Source organism: Myotis daubentonii, chromosome 13, assembly GCF_963259705.1.
Source record: "Myotis daubentonii chromosome 13, mMyoDau2.1, whole genome shotgun sequence".
Taxonomy (NCBI): Eukaryota; Metazoa; Chordata; class Mammalia; order Chiroptera; family Vespertilionidae; genus Myotis; species Myotis daubentonii.
In genome coordinates this window covers 52,176,391-52,196,874 of record NC_081852.1, presented here as the reverse complement: position 1 = coordinate 52,196,874, position 20,484 = coordinate 52,176,391, and the positions used below count along the sequence as shown (strand labels likewise).

General features: G+C 52.1%; 1 long non-coding RNA gene across 1 annotated transcript in view; it reads right to left on the bottom strand.

The window, feature by feature from the left end:
• Positions 1-13,929: 13,929 nt before the first annotated feature.
• The window catches only part of LOC132214323 (uncharacterized), a 33,397-nt gene continuing 26,842 nt past the window's right edge, over positions 13,930-20,484 (bottom strand). The window contains exons 3-4 of the long non-coding RNA XR_009448260.1: positions 15,279-15,405; positions 13,930-14,603 (exon numbers count right to left, since the gene is read on the bottom strand). This is a non-coding gene — a long non-coding RNA (uncharacterized LOC132214323). The remainder of the gene's footprint in view (positions 14,604-15,278; positions 15,406-20,484) is intronic.

The window sequence follows — 20,484 nt, the reverse complement described above, 5'->3', positions numbered from 1 at the left end:
AGACCAGAGGCGGTCAACTGGAAAGAAGGAACTGACCATGGTGCCAGGATGCAGCCAGCTGTTCCTCTGAGCACTTTGAGACCTGGGCTGCCCTGGCCCGCCCCCAGGAATTCTGTCCCCACCCTTATACAGGAGCCACCTCTTAGATGTGATGACTCCTTGAGCCATATCCTCATGACCAGCTTCTTTCTTCTTTGGACACCAACTATAAACCAGGTCCTTGAGTCTCCAGGATAAGACCTCCATGCCTTCAAGAAGCAAACAGTCTAGAGATAAAGGAGGAGCTATTTCTATAGCAGTCAAGTGTGATGGCTTCTAGAACTCAGGCAAGCAATAGGCACTCGGGTACCGGAGAGGAGGGAGAAAGGGCCTGCTGATGCATTTATCCAACCAGGACTTAGGACGGGGCCCCTGCAAGCTTGGCTCTGCATTAGGTGCAGGGTTCGTAGGGAACAATGCAGCCTCTTCCTCCCTCGCCTGGGCAGTCCAACCTATGCCTCCACTGCCGCCCGAGCCAGGACCTGCCCCCTCGGCTGCCTGCACCTGCTAGGAACGCCCAGGAAGTGCACCCCCTCGTCCAGCCTGTTCTGACACCCCAGGCCAGAGTGAGCACTTGAAGCTTCTAAAGCTGTTAGTCCGGGCCCTCGGAGGGACAGACACCAACACAGGATTGGACACACCAAGGTTTTACCGGGGGACATACCAGTGAGAGAAAAAGAGGAGAGGCAGCCAGAAAGGTTGGGAGGGCCATCCAACATTGATGCAAGTCTTACTGCGAGGGAAGGGCAGAGGGAGGTTGGGTGAAAGCATCTAGACTGTCCTGCCATTTCAGGAAGGCCCGGCAAGGCTGACGGGTCCTCAGCAGATAGAGGAGTCTGCTGTCTTCCGGAACTGGTTGACCCCGTTCCTCTGTGACCCTGTCACTGACTGGGAGCAGTCGGAGAGACGTGTGGCCTCAGCTGAGATGGACGTCAAAACACAGCAGCGGGAGCACGCAGTTAAACTCCATTCCTGTCACTGCGGGTCTGCGAGGCTCATTCTCATTGGGCTTCTCAGGGCACTGGGCTCTTCAAATCACATCCCCAGTTTGGTGCTTAAGCAAAGACCACCTTCTGCACTCGCAAGTTCTTTTAGGTGTCTCTTGCCTTCTCCACTGGCCTGTGAGCTGCTGAGGGCCAGGGTGGCATCCTAATTCCTCATTCATCCATCTGTCTATTCATCCATTTATTTTTTTCAATGCCTATCCACCCATTGCCCTGGCCACCAAGGGCACAGGGGTGAACAAGGTGCCCCTCAAGAGCCTAGAGAAGGGAGAGTCATTACATACAGGGAGTTTCTAGATAAAGGTCAAGCGGGTTTCTATTTCCCCTTTCCCCAGGCCAGGAGGGATTTTCTACCACACTGAGCCGGCAGTTGTCTCCGGGGCACATCTCCTGCCCTGGGGACATGAGTCAGCCCAGGTCGGGAAGACGCTCAGCCCCGCAGGCCCCGTGATGACACAGCCCCCGGATTCTCCCGGGGAACCTGCTTCACGCCACTTCCCTGCACCCTGGGAGCAAGAAAAGAAACATGGAGGGCAGCCTTTCTTCAAAGGGGAAAGGGGAACCGCCCTGCTCCCTGCAGGTCAGTGAGCTCCCCGAAATGCCAGGAAACCAATCTCTTTTCTTGAAAGCCTTTCAGGAGTTTTCTCTTCTCTCTCCACAGAGGAATAAAGAAAAATGTGCAGAGTGAGTGTGGGATTGCAGACAAAAGAAAGGAAGCAGTAAGCATTAAGGTTTTCCTCCCCATCGAGTTGGGCTCTGTGCTAAGTGCTTTCTTTGCAGACCCTGGGCGAAGCGCTCCCCCCCCCCCCCGCCCCCAACTCCCCCAGTCCAGCCGGAAGTCCCATTTTCAGGAGGAGAGGCCGAGGCTCCACTAGGCATGGTGAGGGCCTTGCCCGAGCTCACACCGCTCGTTGGGGGGGAGAGTTGAGGTCTGACCCCAGGACGTTTCACCCTCAGACCCTGTGCTCTTAACCACCTACCACTGCCCATGAGGTACCTCCCTCTGTGGTTTCTCTTCAACTTTGCAGATGGAGTGTGACCTCAGCCATTGACAGGGGTGTCGTGTAAGCAGAGCACAGAGTGTGGGCAATTTCTATTGGTTTCGGCCCCCCATCTGTAGCCCCTGTCACATGTAGCTGGCCCTTATACACAGCATCCCCATGTCCATAGGCTGGGGAGCCGTTGGCAGAATCGGGGTGCTGACACCAACAGAAGTGATGAATCACGTCCCTTGCAGCTTTGTGTAGGGTGAATATGGGTCCAAACCCATAGAAAGCTATTACCTCATTTTATCTTAAAAAAAAAAAAAAAAGTTCTAAGAGCGAGAGGACAAAAGAACCAGTATAGTCACTATATCAAGAGGGGAACAGAGGCGCAGAGCTTCTGGCTAACTTGCCCAACTTCGCAGGTTCCGGGAAAGATCTAATGGAGTCCATCCTTGTCTCCTGCGGAGGCCCGGTGCGGTCTTCTTTTGCCTCTTTGTAATGTGTTCTCTGGGGAGGTCTCAGCCCTGCTCTTCCGACCAGGCCACTAACCCAGGATGATGCTTCACTGAGTCAGTGGCGGCGATCTCCCAGGCGGGGGTGTCCAGTGGGGGGTGCAGCCGTTTTCTGACACAGTTAGGACACGGGAGGGCGGCCTGTGGCTGGTGCCAGTGACACATGGTAGGCCACGCGGCCTGACCCCTCCAGGTCTGGAAATGCAGCATGTGGGCGGGAGGGAGGTTGCTGCTAAGACCCAGGGCTCCTAGATCCTGTCTGCCCCGCCAGTATCACCCCTGGAAACGTGTGGGACCCATTTACCGTTAGCCCTTGTGACTCAGCTCGTCTTCACAGCTGCCCTGGATGCTAGTTTTAACCTGACTGCGCCTGCACGAAGCAGGGACGCGTTTACCTGGACTAACTCTCCTTCCCAGTATCTCGAAGCGTCTCTGCCCTGGACACCTTCCCCCTGTGCAAACCTGGAAGACAAAAGTTGGGTCTTCACGGGAAGTGAATGCCAAGCAACCCATCTGCAAACTGATCTCCCTCTGCTCCTGACTCACGCCCTGTCCGTGTTTTGTCTTGGGATGGCTCCTGGCCCCCCGTCCGGCTGGCATCTCCAGCCCAGGGGAGAAGGCGGCCCCAGAGGCCGAGGGTTATGAGATGGAGGCTTCCACGCAGGCTGGAAACTGCCCGACCCCTTTCCATCCGCTAGCTAAGCCTCTTCCTCCCCCCGCGCCAGCTCCTCCTCACGTCCCCCAAGGCAGATGGACAAGCACCCCGTCTGTTTGGCGATGGCTGGCCCAGACAGCGAGTTCTGTTCCTTCTCCATCTGGCTCCCGGTGAACTTTCTGCTGAGCTCCTTCCAGCCCCGCCGGCAGCTCCCCTGCCAGGAGGAGCCGGTGCCAGGGAGAGCAGAGGACGCCTCCCGTTTGTGCATGTGGAGCCTTCATTAGCACATCCCCGGAGTGGCATTTGCAGCCTCTGTCACAGCCACTGCCATCGAGCAGTGCGCAGTCTTCACTCCCAGACGCTCCCCCGTCTTGAAAGAGCTGACGAGCCCTGTGTCTGTGTGTGTTGCCTGGGTGCCCTCGGAAAGTCACGTCACTGTTGTTACTTACAGAGATGAGGTTTCTCTGTGCCCTGCTCACTCAATGGCACCTATAAGTGGCCTGACCCAGTTACCCTCCATCTCCCTTCTGATCTTTGGCACAAGAAAGAGCTGCTTCTAATCCACGGAGGACCCGGGAGGAGAGCATGGTGAGGAGGGGGTGGAGGTAGAGATCAGGAGACTTGGGTCCTAGTAATGGCTCTGCCAATGGTTAGGTGTGTGACCTTGGGCAAGACATTTCTGAAGGCCACTTTCTTCACCTACAACTAAGGGGGTTGGCATTGACACAGGCTACGGGATCTTAGAGCTCATCCAGACTTCCCTTCATCATACAGGTAAGGAGACTGAGGTGTAGGGTGGCCATTCAACCCACCAAGGCCCCACAGCTAGGTGATGTGAAGACTTGAACCCTCAGGGCAGGCTTTCTGCCTCCCGGTTTGGGTGGGAGTAGGTGGAAGAAGGAAGAGTTTCAGGAGAGCAAGGTCCTGGTGAAGGAACCCCACGCGTTGTGGCTGGAGGGATGACTTTCCCTTCACGTCAAAGATTGCAGAGCTAGAATGGTGGTTCTCACCTACGGGCTCTTTTACCCTCCAGGGGACATTGGCCAAATGTCTGGAGACAGTTTTGGGTGTTAAGACTGGGGCAGGAGGGTGGGGGGCATTTGGTGAGTAGAGGCCAGGATGCTACAAGCACAGGACAGAGAATGACCCAGCCCAGAAAGTGAACGGTGCAGAGGTTGAGACCCCCCAGTCGGACGCCAGCCCCCTTCTCTACGGCCACCTTTCTTAGTGCTGTGCACATTTTTGCTTTCTTACCTTCAGCCTCAAAGGAACTCTTTTTGCTATTGATGCTGACTTTGAAAATGATTTTATCTTGAATATAAAAATCATTCTCATTTGAGATAATCTAGAATATTCAGAAAGGTTAAAAAAAAAATCAATCCAACCATACAGATGATGACACAGCCCCTGTTACCAGCAGAAGTGTTGGTAGATAAGAGCTAACTAGTAAGAATATTTTGGTATTTAGTCATTTTTCCAGATGATCTGAGAGTCAGCAGGCAGGTGCATCAGAGCCTGTGGTCTGAGTGGCCCCAGACAAGGCGTCTCCCTAAAGGGAAGTCACAGAGCACAAGCTGGCTCCTTGGCCGTGGGAGCCTCTGGCCTGTGGTGGGTGAGCTGCTGGGGAGACGGTGGACAAGGAGTGTGCAGTCGGAGGTCTCAGAAGGAAGTCACGTCTCTTGGGTCTCTTGGTCGGGTGCTTCTCGATGCTTTGTGCTGAGTGTACTACACAGGCGGCCAGCGCCGGGCGGCTCACTCTGCAGACGGCTGTCTGCTGGAGGCCCAGCGTCCTCCTTCTCTTTGGCAGGGGCTGGTCAGCTGGCCTGAGCAGGGAGGGCAGGGGCTGAGCTCACCAGAGGAGGGCACCTCTCTCCTCGCGACCACCCCTTCCTTCCTTCCCATCAGGCACAGCCCTGCTCTCCAAGCTACGGACGTTTTATCAGCCTCTTGCAAGGGGTTCTCTTCTTTTGTGGTGGGGCAGCCCACGTACAGGCTCTAGGTCAGGGTTAGCGTTGTCTCAAGCCCAGCTCTTCCCATGAAATGATCTTGAGCAAGTCGCTTGCCTGCTCAGAGCTTCGGTTTCTCCACCTACAAATCCGTGGATGACACCCAGCCTCCCGGGGCTGGGATGAGAATCACATGGATGACAAAGGGAAACTAACATAGGTGCTCAAATCTCTCTCTCCTCCTTTCCGGTGGGAGGCTGGTGGGAAAACATGTGGGAGAGGGAGGTGGGCTGGAGGGGGCGGGGGGGACTGGGAGGGCCAGGCAAGGAGTGGCCCCTTCCCTCCTGTTTGTTTTTCCCCCTGGAGCCCTGGTGGAGGGAAATCCCTCCGCTGGTTGCTGGCAGCCTTGCTCACACACACTCGTCATTCACGCTGATGAAACCTCTGTGTGGGCTCAGAGTCAGCTTCACTCCCTTTCCCTGAGGCAGTGGAGTACAGTGGTTAGCACGGGCTTTGGCCTGCCTGGTACACAGGTGCCACCATTGTGTGGCCTCGGCCAGTGGCTCAATTTGAGAGCCTCAGTTTTCTCTTCTGTAAAGTGGGGATACTAATCTCTGCTAGGGCAGAGTGTGATTACATTAGATCCTACACAGGTCGCGCTCGGCTCGGAGACTGGTATATAGGCCCAGCATTCGTGTTTGTGGTGGGTGTACTCATCCCTAGCCACACACTGTGTCTGGGTCTGGGCTGCCTGTCTTGGAGACATGCTCACTGGGCGAGTGTGGCTGGTTGACAGGAGGTTCCCTGGCCCACACCTGGAAGCCACATCGTTCGATGGGTGAGCCAGCTGGGTCAGCCTCGTGGCCAAGGCCCAGCAGCCCAGATGTCAGCAGAGGCCGCATTCCAGCGGCAGTCCTCCTTGGCAGGAACTTCAAAACCAGAGGAAGACATCATTCAGGCAGACTCAGAACCAGATGTCACACCCGAGGCTCTGACGCAGACTCACCTGATGGTGACATGGGGAGCCACCAGATGCACGACTGTGCCCCTGGCCACCTCAAGGCAGAGGGTGCGGGGGAGAGGGTGGGGCTGAGGATGGAGGCCCATGGTGACCCCGCCCCACATCCTACCCCAAGCCCCTGAAGACTGGCTCTTTCCCCCAGAGCCTCCCAAGAACAGGCCTCCAGAAGCTGTGCCTTCCTCCTCCTGCTCCTCCTCCTCCTCCTGAGGAGGAAGGCACCTGGGTGGGGTGGGGGCGAGGGCCCAGCTGACCTTTGAGACTCGATCTCCCCTGGGAGGAGGAGAACTGAGAGCTCCCTGCTGCCATGGGCAGGCTGTCCGAGGCTGGATCCTTCCTTCTTGGGGGCTTTAATGTTCCGTGTGTGTGGACCTGACCCCATGCTAGGTTTACTGTTCTGAGCTGGGAGGGACCCCAGGGGAGCTCCCAGTGCAAGGGGAGGGCAGGCACGTAAACAAAGCAAAGTCCATGAATTGGCAGGACAGCCTCATGCTTAGAGGCACAGAGCCACCCTAAGGCCCCGAGGGAGTGGCTGCTGGAGTCAGAACAGATGAGAGGACTGGCATTGCAGTGGGTTGGGGAAGAAACCAGGAAGCCAGATGCAAAGGCCTCTGTGGCTGCTGAACCGGGTGGGGAGGGTGTGTGAGGCCTCCAATGCCTGCAGGCCCGAGGGTGAGCCTTTGCCTACAGCCAGTGCGGCCAGAGGGAGGGAAGCAGCTCAGAGAGAAGGGACACAGGAGGGGACAATGACCGATACCCTCTGTGTACCTGGCACTGCGCTGGCCGTGTTCCTTTCATCCTCCAGACGCCTCTCTGCTGTGGGCGTTCAAGGCCCCGCAAACAGGAAAGTGAGACCCAGACGGGGTCAGGGACTTGCCCAATTCACCAACCGTGACTTTCGTTCTGGGTTCATCTCCCCTCTCATCAGACAAACCAGACTGCGGGAGGACAGCCCCGTAGGCACCCGGCTGTGTAGGCAGGTGCTGTGGACCAACGCTGCCTCACGTGACTGGTAGAAATTTTCATTTATTTGCGTATTTTTAACTCAGCCAAGAAACTCCAAGGAGCATCATTCCTGGAGGATTTGTTCATCCACGTGTCACGGTCTAGCTGCCCAGCCCACGGGCAGGAAGGAAATGGGCAGGTCCAGAGGCCAAAACATCTGTCCGGCGTGTGTCTCCTAAAGGTGGGGAGTGAGGCTCTGAGACTCCTTTGGGCTTGGAGGGGGTGGCCACCCGGGAAATGGTGGGAAGCTTGGACCATTGGCCCCACCCTGGTTTGGGGGGGAGTCGGTGCTGCCCAGAGGTGCTCCAGCAGGGCCTGTGCTGCCCCACACCCCCGGCCACTCCTTGCCCCTCCAGGAGGTGCCTGCTGGGCACTGGCCACACAGCCAGGAGGCGCTGGCTTGCCATCTGACCGGGTCTCAGGTGCGCCCGTGACCCCTCTGCAGTGACTCTGATCCAAGTCTGTGCTTGTTGGAAGCGCAGTTCCTCTCAGGTGTTATTTTTCTTTCTGTTTCTTTGCCTTTTTTAGGTCTTGGGGGTTGGGCAGGCGACCAAAGGTGGAGATGTGCTCTTTTGCGCAACCGACTTGCCTGCACGTCATCCAAACACCGAGTTCCGTTCGCAGAGGAAGTGAGAGGTGTCGGACTGGGCCACGCAGAGCACAGCTGGGCCGCCTCTGAACAGACGCAGCCGGCTCCGAGGAGGTGTGGACCCTGGGCTGGGGCGGGGTTGAGTCACAGCACGGGCCTCTCCCACGTTGAGAATACCGGGCCATTGTCCCAGGAAGCCTGGCCCCTCGTTCAGATCATTTCCGACCCACTCCCTGGAACCCACAGCAAAGGAGAAAGGAAAGAGGGCAGGGCAGGTTCGGGATGGCTGTGTTGCCAAGTGGAAAGAGAGCTGGAGAGGGGGAGCAGCACCTGAGTGTGGGACCCCCACTCCCCATTCTGGGTCCAAGAACAAACCCCGGTTGTAGGGTGTCCAAAGACTTGTAAGGTGGGGTCTCGCCTTAATAAAAAGAGTCCAGAATTATGAAAGCGAGGTTAAGTGCCCAGTGGCAGCTTAGACTGAGGGACCACAGCACGCTGCTCAGGCCCCGCGCTCAGGAGTGCGTCTTCAGAACTCCCTCTAGGCTAGCGGTTCTCAACCTGTGGGTCGCGACCCCTTTGGGGGTCAAATGACACTTTCACAGGGGTCGCCTAAGACCATCAGAAAACACATATATAATTACATATTGTTTTTGTGATTAATCACTATGCTTTAATTATGTTCAATTTGTAACAATGAAATTGGGGGTCACCACAACATGAGGAACTGTATGAAAGGGTGGTGGTATTAGGAAGGTTGAGAACCACTGCTCTAGGCAGTTTACTGGAAATGCCCACAGCACCCCCGAATCTCCCTGCCCCCACAGGTCCCTCTGGGAAAAGCCACGTCTCTTCGGTTTTCAGTAAGCACACCCATGGCGAGACTTCAGAGCCAGCGGTCTGACCACTGTGAAAGCTGTGGGCTCACAGACATCCCCCAGGGCAGGTGCTCCTAATCCTTTTTTGGGGTCCTGGTCCCCTTTGACAATTGAGTGAGAGCTATGGACCCTCCCCAGAAAAATGCATCGTACTCACGTCCACTAAACTTTATGTACAATTCTGGGGGTTTGGGGACCCTTTTAAAGTCTGCATATATATCCCCTGGTCTAGTGGGATCAGTAATTTTCACAGATGAGGTAACAAACTCCTGGAAGGGTGAGTGACGTGCTCTAGGTCACACAGTCAACTGGGCGCAGAATCAGGACTCAAATCCAGACCCTGGCTCCCTCCCCTCCTGCACTGTAACAGTGTTGCCTTCAGCATTGGACAGAGAGTGGGGTCTCCAGGGAGGAGCCCCTAAGTCAGGGCCCCCAGAGAGTCTTTCTTAAGACTCACGTCTTCTGGTTTCTTTCCTAGACATGTATTTCTGCCAGGATAGCTCAGAGAGGGCAAATGATGGCGCTGACGCACACAGACAGGAAATGAAAGGCTGCAGGGTCTGGGTTTAAATGCATGCCAAATGTAAAGTTGAGAAAGAGAGAGAAAGAAAGCAAACAATAGCAAGCATCCTGATAAAGAGCTTGGGGCTGCGCTGTTTGATACTTGAGCCTGGGGGGAACCCAGTAACAGTCTCATCACACTGGGCCATGGCTGAGCCCGTCCTCTTTCCATGTCACTCTCTCCCTTGTACCCAACTTGGGTCATTGGCGGCCTGGTGGGGGCCTACACCACATGCTCACAGGGGCGGTTTCTTCGGGCTGCACGGCTTCCCCCTCCCACAACGTCCACAGCCCACCCACCGCAAGGCTCCATAGCTGCCTCCTCAGTTCCTCTGAGCCCCCAGCTAACTTAGGCTCCTGGTACCCGCCGTCTTGGCACCTGGCTCTTCTCTTCCCTTCCAGAGCACACGGTGCCATTGATGGTTCTGTATTTATCTGTTTCGGATCCATGTCCCTCAGCTAGACATTCAGCGCTGTGTGAGCAGGGCCTGGGCCCAAGTGGCACACGGAGACTCTCCATGGTCACTTGCTGATTTAAATAAACGGTGGCATCTGCTGATTGGACTGGGCACCTGGAACCAACGCCTGCTGGCCAGCTCATTCCTGAAATCCTGGCCAGGCCTGCCTGCAGCGGGGAGCTTGCTTAAGCCTTTAGCTTTAGGCACAAAGGGAATGTGGGCAGGGGGCCGGTGGGGAAAGGTGTCCACTCCTCAGAGCAGGGGCACCAGCCAAGGAGGCGCAGAGGCGCTGAGGTACCAGCCAGGCTCTGGGTGTCCTTGAAGTGGGTTCTGGTGCTCCGCCCTTTTCTCTGGAGCCTGCCTCTTTGAGCTGTGAGGGTCCCCCAAAGCCCCAGGTAGCCAGCTCACCAGCAGCTGTGCCAGGGGCCGTCAGCCGAGGTGTCAGAGGTGAATGTCCCCTGAGGGTTGCAGAACTGGGAACTCTTCCCTGTCCTGCCCTGGGCTGCCTGCCTCCAGATAATGCAGCTATCTTGAGAGGGCAGCCTGTTATTCATACCCAGGTATTTTTTCTTTCCTTCCATTTCGTTTGGGGTGGAGCGTATTCTCCCCCCCCCCCCCTCAACTTGACACCCACTACCCCATGACTGATGCTGTGTGCCATCCTCCCAAGGTGACTGATGCTGTGTGCCATCCTCCCAAGGGCCAGGGAGCCCCATCAAATCTTCCTTCCGCTTCTCAGCATTGGGCTGATGGGGTGGGAGGGGGAGGATTTATGTGGCTGAGCAGCACTGAAGTACAACCTGTTTTTCTCCTCCTGGACTTGCTGTCTGAGGAGCAGGGGCTGTGGGTGGAGAGAGCTGACAGACAGTTTCTCTTCCCCGTTCCAGCTCCCCAGCAGCTGGGGGTGGAGTGGCAAGAGGCCAGGGCCAGGTAAATTCACCTCCGTAGGTGGGAGCCCTTGTTTCCTCTGAAACATACTGCAGAGGAGCGGCCTCCTCACCCCCACCCCCGCCACCCCCCGACCTCGGATGAAATAACCAGTATGAGAGTTTGCGTCTCCCGATAAGATGCAGATACTGAATTTTCTTGCACCAACCACCTTGCCAGGGGACGAGAAATAAGCCACCCTAGGATGTTTGGGCAGCTGGACAAAGCTGCCTGGCGCCGATGGGGCGGTGCAATGCTGGAGCTGGCCGGCTTGCCCATCACTCTCATCCTCTCCAGTTAATCATGAGGTGGCTCTCCGCAGTCTGCAGCCTCAGTGGATGTAAGAGGTCCTCAAGGCTGGAGTGACTAGTCTCTGGGCGTCACGACAGGGCCCACGGCCTCCCTCCCTGCCTTCCTCAGCGGGTGACTCTGCCTGTGATCACTGCCTCGTGGCTTTAGCGCTTTGTCTCTGTCATAGCTTCCCGAACCTCCCAAGGCCAGTGCATCAAAAGACAGTCACCATTCTGCAAGCCGTGGCTCTGCTCCCAGGCGAGTGGCAGGGTGTGTGGGCCGTCAGGAAAATGCCTGAGCGGAAATAGTTGGTTCTTCGTACAGCATCTAATACCAGGCCTGCATCACAGCAGGGCTCTCCACATTCTTGTCGAATGAATGAATGAATGCTGGGGGTTCCTCAGGGTGTGGGAAGCAATATGGAGGCAGCTCCGCACACAGCCTCTGGCGTGTGCTGCCCAGCTCGGAACACTGGCTCTGCCACTCGCTACCTGTGCAAGCTTGGGCATGCGGCTTGATCTCTCTGTTCCCGTTTCCTCATCTATACAAGGGGGATGATGATAATAATAAAAAGCTGTTATGTGCAAAGCAGTTAAAATACTGCCTGGCACATAGTAGGTACCATAGGCGTTTTTGCTTTTATTAAGACTAGAAAGATAGTTATTCCAAGGAATTGAATGCTACTTTTAACCAGAAGCTGTGGATTTCCTTAGATTGTAGGCATTTACCCCCCCCCCCCCCAAAACCCCTTCCACACACACGGACCCATCTATTGCAGTAGTCGGCAAGCTTTTTCTTAAAGGGCCAGATAGTAGATATTTTAGACTTCACACATTACACAGTTCCTGTCACAACCACTCAGCTCGGCTGCTGCAGCATGGAAACAGCCACAGACAATGTGTAAACAAGTGAGTGAGGCTGTGCTCAAAGAAAATGTTATTTACCGAAACAGGAGGCTGGCTGGAGTTGGGCCACAATTTGCCAAGCCCTGACCCATTGGGATTCTACCATTTTATAAGACTGCTCAAATCCTACCTCTTCTAGGAAACCTGCTGTGAGAGTTCCCTTTCCTCTCCCCGGACTTCCAAAAGACTGGTTTTGGAGGGGGCTTAGTGTTGTGGAAAGAATGGGCAGGAATCCTGGGTTTAAGCTCAGCCCTACCACACGACTTTGAGCAAGCACTTCATACCTCCAGAACCTGTTTACTCATCTGCCAAACCGGTATAAAATGCTTCACCTTACTTAGCCTACAGGGGAGTGTGAAGATCAAACAGACCAACGCACTGCACAACAAGGGGGTCTGTGTGGTGCCTCTGTGTCCAGGACAGTGCTGGGCATTCAGCACGTGCTGACTGCACTCAATCCCAGTGGTGGTGTTCAGTACAGATGTGATAGCAGACATCTTGCTGTGTGTCAGTATGTGACTGATCTTCTTGACCAGGTGGAGATCTCAGGGAACACAGACCCAGGAAAGAGAGGACAGTGTTTCCTGGGAAAGAATCTATAGAATGCTTGTCAACTTGAGGGGTAGTTGCGGTCGGAGTGCAGTGGGTCTGAATTGCATGACAACACTGACATTTCCAAAGGGATATCTGGTGAGAAACCTGTATTAATTTCTTGGGGCTGAGGCAGCACATCACCACAGGCTTGTTGACAATAAGTCACAGAAAGAGCCACTTCTCTGATCTCCTTCCATTCCTGGAAATTGGACCTCACAATGCACCCCTTGCCCAGACTGGCACCGTGATTGTCCAGGGAGACAGGTGAGCCCACGGATGCTGCCACAAGGTGACCCATGCTTTAGGGCAGTGATGGCGAACCTTTTGAGCTCGGCGTGTCAGCATTTTGAAAAACCCTAACTTAACTCTGATGCCGTGTCACACATAGAAATTTTTTGATATTTGCAACCATAGTAAAACAAAGACATATTTTTGATATTTATTTTATATAATTAAATGCCATTTAACAAAGAAAAGTCAACCAAAAAAATGAGTTCGCATGTCAGAGGTGACATATCCGTGTCAGCGGATGTCATAGGTTCGCCATCACTGCTCTAGGGCTTTCCCGGGTTTCAGTGCAGGGGGAAAGCGTGACATCTGCTGACCCTGAGCTCAGGGACCCAGGGGAGTCATCAGAGTTAGAGAGGGACTTGAGATCCAGCCCCTGACCAGCTCCCTTACAGTGCAAAAAGGGCCAGTGCTGGGCAGGGCCACCCCGCAGGGGCTGGGTCAGAACTGGCTCAGCACCCAAGCTCCTGCACCCAGACTCACTCCCCTCTGTTACGTCCAAAAGGTGGTCTTTCCCTGAAGATGATTTTCACCAATGGAGGGAGTTTCGGCTTGCTATTTCTTGGCACATCCCTTTTTTATTTAAAAATAGCAAAGTTGCCCTGACTGTTTGGGCTCAGTGGATAGAGTGTCGGCCTTTAGGCTGAAGGGTCCTGGGTTCAATTCCAGTCAAAGCATATGCCCAGGTTGCGGGTTTGATCCCCAGTAGGGGGCGTGCAGGAGGCAGCCAATCAATGATTCTCTCTCATCATTGATGTTCCAATCTCTCTCTCCCTCTCCTTTCCTCTCTGAAATCAATAAAAATATATAAAAATAAAAATAGTAAAGTTGAGCCTTTGCCGGTTTAGCTCAGTGGATACAGTGTTTGCCTGTGGACCAAGGGTTCGATTCCGATCAAGGGCACATACCATGGTCGCAGGCTCCTTTCCAGCCCGGGCCCTGGTCAGGGCTCGTGCAGGAGGCAACCAAGCAATGTGTTTCTCTCACACTGATGCTTCTCTCTCTGTCTTTCCCTCTCACTTCCAATCTCCCTTAAAAAGTCCATGGGAAAATATCCTCAGGTGAGGATTAACAACAACAAAAATAATAAAAAATAGCAAAGTTGCTGAGTGGATCAGAAAAATCAATGGGTCCATTGAAGCCTCAAATAAAAACAATTCAGGCAAAATCACAAACATTTAGAGAAACTTGTCCTGGGAAGACTGCTCTCCCTGCCCCACTAAGTAGAAGTGCTGCTGAGGGCAGAGTTGAGATGGAAGGAAGAGAAACCAAGGAAGATCTTAGCGAATGACCTTTATTTCAGGAGGAAGTGGAGTGAGGAGTTTAAACAGAGTGGGGGAGGTGAGAAAAGCTATGGAGGGAGTGCAAAGGGGACTTTCTGGGGACAAGTAAAAGGACCCACAGAAGCTGGGAAACCTCTTCTGCCTACTCATTCATGGTGGGCACTTGGGACACAGTGGTGAGGGAAAGAATGAGGCACCTTCCGGACGTCCAGCTCATTCACGAAGGCTGGAATTTATGAATGAACTCGACTTTGCCTGGTACTGTCATAAGCTCCATGCTCTAATATTTTGGGCCCTTTGGGCTGTCTTTCTCCTGAATTTCTCCTCCCTGCCATCTCAGGCTGACGACATCCTAACGATCCTTTCATTCACTTCCTCACTCATCAATATGTAATGAGCATTCAGATTGTGCCAGGAGCTGGAGATCCGACTATGAGCAAGACAGAGTTCCTGCCCTCCCTGAGCTCATGTCTGGGAGGAGGTGGAGGTCGAGAGGAAGGCAGACATCAGTTACTAGTTCACTCCATAGGTAACTATTGCAAGACAATCAGATCGCTGCTGTGAAGCCGGAGTGCAGGGTGTTCGGAGCACGTGACGGGATCCAGCCTGGTCTGGGCAGCCAGGAAGGGCTTTCTTCAGGAAGTGACTTAGGGTGGAGCTCTGGAGGCTGCGTATGAATTAATGAGGAGGGGGCCGAGGGCATGGTGGGAAGAGCGGCCAGAATGGGTGCAGATTCTGAGGGGGGATGGCTTCTTTGAGGACATGAAAGGCAGATGTGAAGAGTGGGACCCAGTGGGGCCCAGGGAAGCAGTAGAGGTGTGAGAGGGGGTATACTGACAAGACTAGAGTCATTCCTTGAGGCTATTTACTTCAGAGAAAGGGCAAGGAGGGAGAGAATCAAGGTGGTAAACATGAACCCCCAGCTGAAGGTCAGAGTCAGATAAGGTATAATGGAGCAGGCATGTGAGGGCAATAGGGAGTGGTGGGGACTGTGGAAAACTAAAGAGTATATATATTGTACCCAAAGGTATTTAAATTTAAGATATGTTAAAACTTGTTACCGATCAAAGAAAAATCTGAGGGCCAACACAGTTTGGGGTACTTGATTGTCAGGGAACAACTTGCCTGGAAACAAAATATTTGAAGGAGGGAGCTGGGAACTGCTTGACCATAGAATCAGAAAAAGAGCGAAGGAGCCCTTAGGTCCTGTTCCCTCCCTGGGACTCTCCACTGTGCCCCTGGTGACCCCCTCCAGCTTGTGTACTGGGGCTCACCTGTCCCTACGGTCACCCCCGTCTCTCCAAAAGCAGAGTCAAGGGCAGGATGGTAACTGCTGACGTACCTGAATGGTGAGATGGGACAGGGCTCCGAGCAGGGTGCGTACCTCAGGAAGGCCTGTCCACTGACTGCCAGCACTGCTGGGCTCCCCGGAGCTCAGCGAGACTGACAGGCTCCCATGACATGAAGATCTGAGGGTGGAGTTGGAAAATAATCAGAAAAAAGGCACAGCAAGACGCTGAAACAGATGCATAAACTGAGAAAATATCAGAGAACTGACCTGCTCACCAATTATTTATTTCAGCGATCACTTCCTAGCAAAATTCTGGGTCATTTGCATCCCATAATCGGCTCTTTCAAAACTTGAAGGTGAGGGAGCATATCTGGGGACCTCCTCCCCTTTCCCTTTTGACAAAATACATGGCTGAGCTTATTATAAAAGCAACCACATGTTGGATCAAAAAACCATTATTGCTTTTTCCCCTCTTTGCTCCGATTTGAACATCCTCACGCGTACGGAGGGGTTTCCTGCACCTGCCCTCTGCTGGGCTGTGCCAGGGAGGGTGCTCAGCCTTTGTGTGTTTGCTTTCCCTCAGCTCTGATGGAAAACGAAAATCATCTTGCCAGCTCTTTGTAGGGCAAACCTCTTTACTCAGCAGGAGGAAGAGTTTTCTTCTGTCTCACGAAGAAACATTTTTAAAGGCCATTTCAGTACGTAAACATTTTTCTTGCCAAACACATGCATGGGATTAGTTGTTTTTACCACCCCCAAAACAGAAAGCGGAGATTTTCCTTGATGGGAACTCAGCTGTCGGAGCCAGAATTTTTAAATGACAGGTTCATGAACAGTAAGTCCCCAAACGCGGTGAAAACGTGTGCCCTCTCGATGGTCCCGTGTCCATTTCACTTAATGCCAGACCAGCACGTGATTTATGTTCATGTATTTACTCTACTTCTCAGTCCACAGGACTCCAGTGAGGCTGACTTTGCCTTGAGTCCCAGAAAAGGTTGGGACAACCAGAGAATCACAGTCTCTGGTTGGTTCAGGGATGGTCACCTGACCAAAGACTGGCCAATCATAGTCGGTTTGGGCCTTTGGTTCAACTACTAGGGAAGAAGGTTCTCTCCCTTTTCTGTTGCACAAAAGCCGGAGGGGCCACGAGGCTGGGACCGTCATAGCCATTTTATCCCCACAAGGGGGGACAGATGAGAATGGAGCCAACACAGCAGTCCTCCCTTATCCCTTTTCCTTTCCACAGTTTCAGTTTTCCATGGTCGACTGTGGTCTGAAAACATTAAATGGAAAATTCCAGAAATAAGCAGTTCATAAGTTTTAAATTACACGCCATTCTGAGTAGTCTGATGAATCATCCCTTTGTCCGGCGTATCCTGACTGTATACCCTACCTGTCCCTCAGTCACTTAGTAGCTATCTCAGTTATCAGACTGTTTATCAGAAAGAGAGGGGCGCGGGGGAGTAGGAAGAGGGAGAGGGAGAGGGAGAGGGAGAGGGACTACATTCACATAACTTTCATTGCAGTATATTGTTATAATTGTTATATTCTATTACTAGTTACTATTGGTCATCTCTTAGTGTGCCTAATTTATAAACTAAACTTTATCATAGTATATATAGCGTTTGGTACTATCTGCAGTTTCAGGCACCCACTGGGGGGTCATGGAACATATCGCCCATAGACAAGGGGCTACCACTGTACATTACAAGATGGAGCTAAGATAGAGAAACTGAATCCTGGTGACATGATTTGAGCATTTGAATCTAGCCATGCCTAAAGGCAGCCCTCCCCCATGAACTCCTACAGCCAACAATAGATTCCCAGTTTTTCCCTGAGTCCATCTGGATTGGGCATTCTCAACCTTCTGGATACCATCTATCCAAACATAAAGCAATGTGGCTGGTTCCAGGATACGATTCCAGCAGTATCTACCCCATTAGTTACACTTCTCATATCTGTATGTTTTCAACTTCTTAAAGCACCTTGACCAACGTGTTATTGCATGTCATCCAGACGGTTCTCATGGGAGTTTTCCCACGTCACCTCCACGTGACAACTGGCTCTCCAAGGTGAGGCGGTGGTACACAGCAGAGCCCTGATTTCCCAGCAGGCCCCAGAAGACCCCTCCCTTCCCACATCCTCTTTTCTGGAAATGAAACATGAAACAGTCTCCTAACTACTCAGGAAACAGTCTAGAGAAGGACATCGGAACACAGGGGTTCTTATTCACGGCAGCCTCACTTGTAATGGGCAAAAAGTAGGAAAGAAAATCCCAGTGCAGCTTTTGGAGCCTCTACATAGTGGAGTGGTATGAAGCCTTTAAGAGCTAAATGGCCAAGGAATTTAAAGTGAAAAGGCAAACATTGTGTGCGGTGTGCTATTGTCTGAGGGTTTAAAATAGGGCAAGGCTCTATCCACACGCCATCTGCAATCCTGGATATGCACACACTGTCTCTGGCAGAAACCGGTGATAGTGGAGAAGGGGCCTGGGAGGCTGGAGATGGGGATGAGAAAGAGACTCATTTTTCCCACCGTGTACCCCAGCTTTTCCCTTTTGAATTTTGTACAACATACATTTTTTTAACCTATGCTGTATTTTTAAATGAGACTAATTGAAAAAAAAAATACAAGAACTACTACAAAAATATACCCATTTCAGCGTGGAGCCATCACACAGGGCTCTGAGCTGACCTGTGACTTGGCTCCTTCCAAAGCTGGGCTTTGTTCTACTTCGACGCTGATGGGGGTGGGGGTGGGGCAGATTTGGAGTCAATTTTGAGGACTCCTAGAAGGAAAAAGTCAGAAGGGCTATTGGAACAACTAGGCAAAATTTAAAATGAAATCTTTGATGGGGGCGGGGGGGGGGGGAGGGAAGCGGTGCTGAAAGCAGTGATTAAGGGGCTGCAGGGCCCTACAGCTGGGAAGGAAGAGAGGCAGCTGGTTATTTCCTGAAGGAAAAGGAAGGTCTTGGGTCCTTGGTGCATTCATTCAATGTCTTAACGTTTTCATTGTGTCTTCCACCCAGTCATCTATCTGGGCTACTGCCTCATCCTCAAGGGAAGTGAATAGAGGAACAGAGGATGTAAGAACTAAGACTCTCATGGACCCCATGCCATCCCCAGGCCCCTGAGGAGGTAGATCAGAAAGGCAGGGTCCACAGCAGGGAACAGCAACAGGAGCTGGGAAGCCCCTTTGACAAGGGCAGGCACCCAGCCTATGAGGAGCAGGAGGGCTGAACAACAACCTGAACAGGTACCTGTGGTTCAAGAACCAGCTTGTTGAGGGTCAAACGCTCTTAACAGCAGTGACGACAACCACAGTGATGACCAGGAGAGCTCAGGGCCCTCTCATTCAAGACCCTCTCTCACCCCCATGATGTTTGGGCACCAAGTAGGGACAGGTTCTTCAGACAGGAACAACTCCAGCATTAGGACGTCACTGAATGTATAGGACAGTCTGACCCTGAAATGTCCTGCAGGTCCCATGGGGGAACCAGATGGACAGAAGGTGCAGGCCATGAGCTTCATTGCTGTCTTGGTCTGAAACTGTGTGCTGACAGTGTTCACAGCTGTTTACTGTTCCATAGTGTGAACAGCGCACATCTACTTACCTAGTCCTCTGGTGGTGGCCACTGGCTTGTTTTCACTTTGCTTTCATCACAGATCATGCTGCTTTCATCACTGGGTTGGTGCACACATTCTCCTTGGTTCCTAGACTAGGTCTCTGAGTGAAATTACTGCTCATGGCCCGGCTTTATGTTCGGCTCCAGCAAATGCTTCCAGAGTGTTCCAAAGGCTCTCACTGGCTTGCTCGCCCCCCAGAGAGCTCCCGCTGCTCCGAGTCCTCACCAATGCTGGGAATTATGAGACTTCCTTGTTTCTGGAGATCTGGTGGCTGTCTGGCTTTCCTTGTGGTTTTAACAGTCTTTTCCCTGGTGATAGTGAGGCTGAACACTCCTCACATGTTCACTAGACATCAGTATTCCTCATGTAAAATGTCTGTTCATGTTTTTTGCCCATTTTTATTTGAATTGATTCTTATAACTTTCTTAATAATTAATGTGCTGCAAACATTTTCCCCCCATTCTGTGGCTTTTCATCCTTGTATGCCTTTCCATGAATAGAATTTATTGATTCTAATGTTGGCTACATCATTGCTTCTCAAATTATCTGTGGGTGATGAACCCTGCCCCCCCCATTTCCATCAGTGTCACACCAATATATTCTAAAATAAGATTATGAATATACATTAAAAATTTGAAAGACCGAAAAGGTACTAAGACAAATTGTCAAGGGAATCTCTATGAATGACTTTTAATTCTCTATTAGGTTTTCTTCAAGTGAAACACCTGTATTGAGCCAGACACATTTAGACACGTGACAGATGCTGTAGAGTCTCAAGTGGAGGATAAAGATATCCGGCTGGCCTGGAATGCTGAGAACAGAGCGTGACAGGAGAAAAGTTCGAGCTACCAGACATGAAAAAGAGGAACACGAAGACTAGTATAATGACAAAATGTTCTCAAGCAGAAAAGTCTGAAAACAACCAGATTAAGAATGGAATACATCCGTTCCTAGCATATTTCTTGCCATATGAATGGTCTACCAGAATCAACAACAGGGAACACAGTGTTCTTACTCATTTACATGCCATCACTCAGAATGCTGTATGGGTTTATCATTTTGAGGAAGAAGTCTGCTAGCATCAGAGTTGGGAAATGAAAGTCAATTAATTTTAGATGTAGCAACATCATCTATTCATGGCATTCTTCATTAAAGTTTTGGTTTCAAATCATCCAGTGTCAATTAATTTGCCTGTGTGGTAACTGAAGTATTCTCTAAACTTTCAAGCTTTGGGGGAGTAAATTCAGTGTGGCCTGTTTTAAGTAGGTCTCCTTGAAAAGCCATAGTGCCTATTAACTTTTTGTTGAGCTCAGTTCTAAATGGGTCACTCTTCTGGGCCAACTTTTCCATAATTAGAGATAGAGACAGAGACAGAGGGGCAGAGACAGGAAAAGAGAATGCACTATGCCAGTTGGGTGTGCACGCACAAGAATTACGTGCTCATTTTTCCTGACCTCCTTTCCTCTCAATTCTGATCTGGCCAATAAGTGGCATAAAATTAAAATTGAAAGTGGCGAATCTTTCCTGACTCACTTCAGTTTTCCACATGGCCTCACTGTCAGTTTGCTGGGCAATAAAGGCAAAGAAATGGGAAGTATCTCAGAATCCACTTGCGTCATGAATATTCAGAT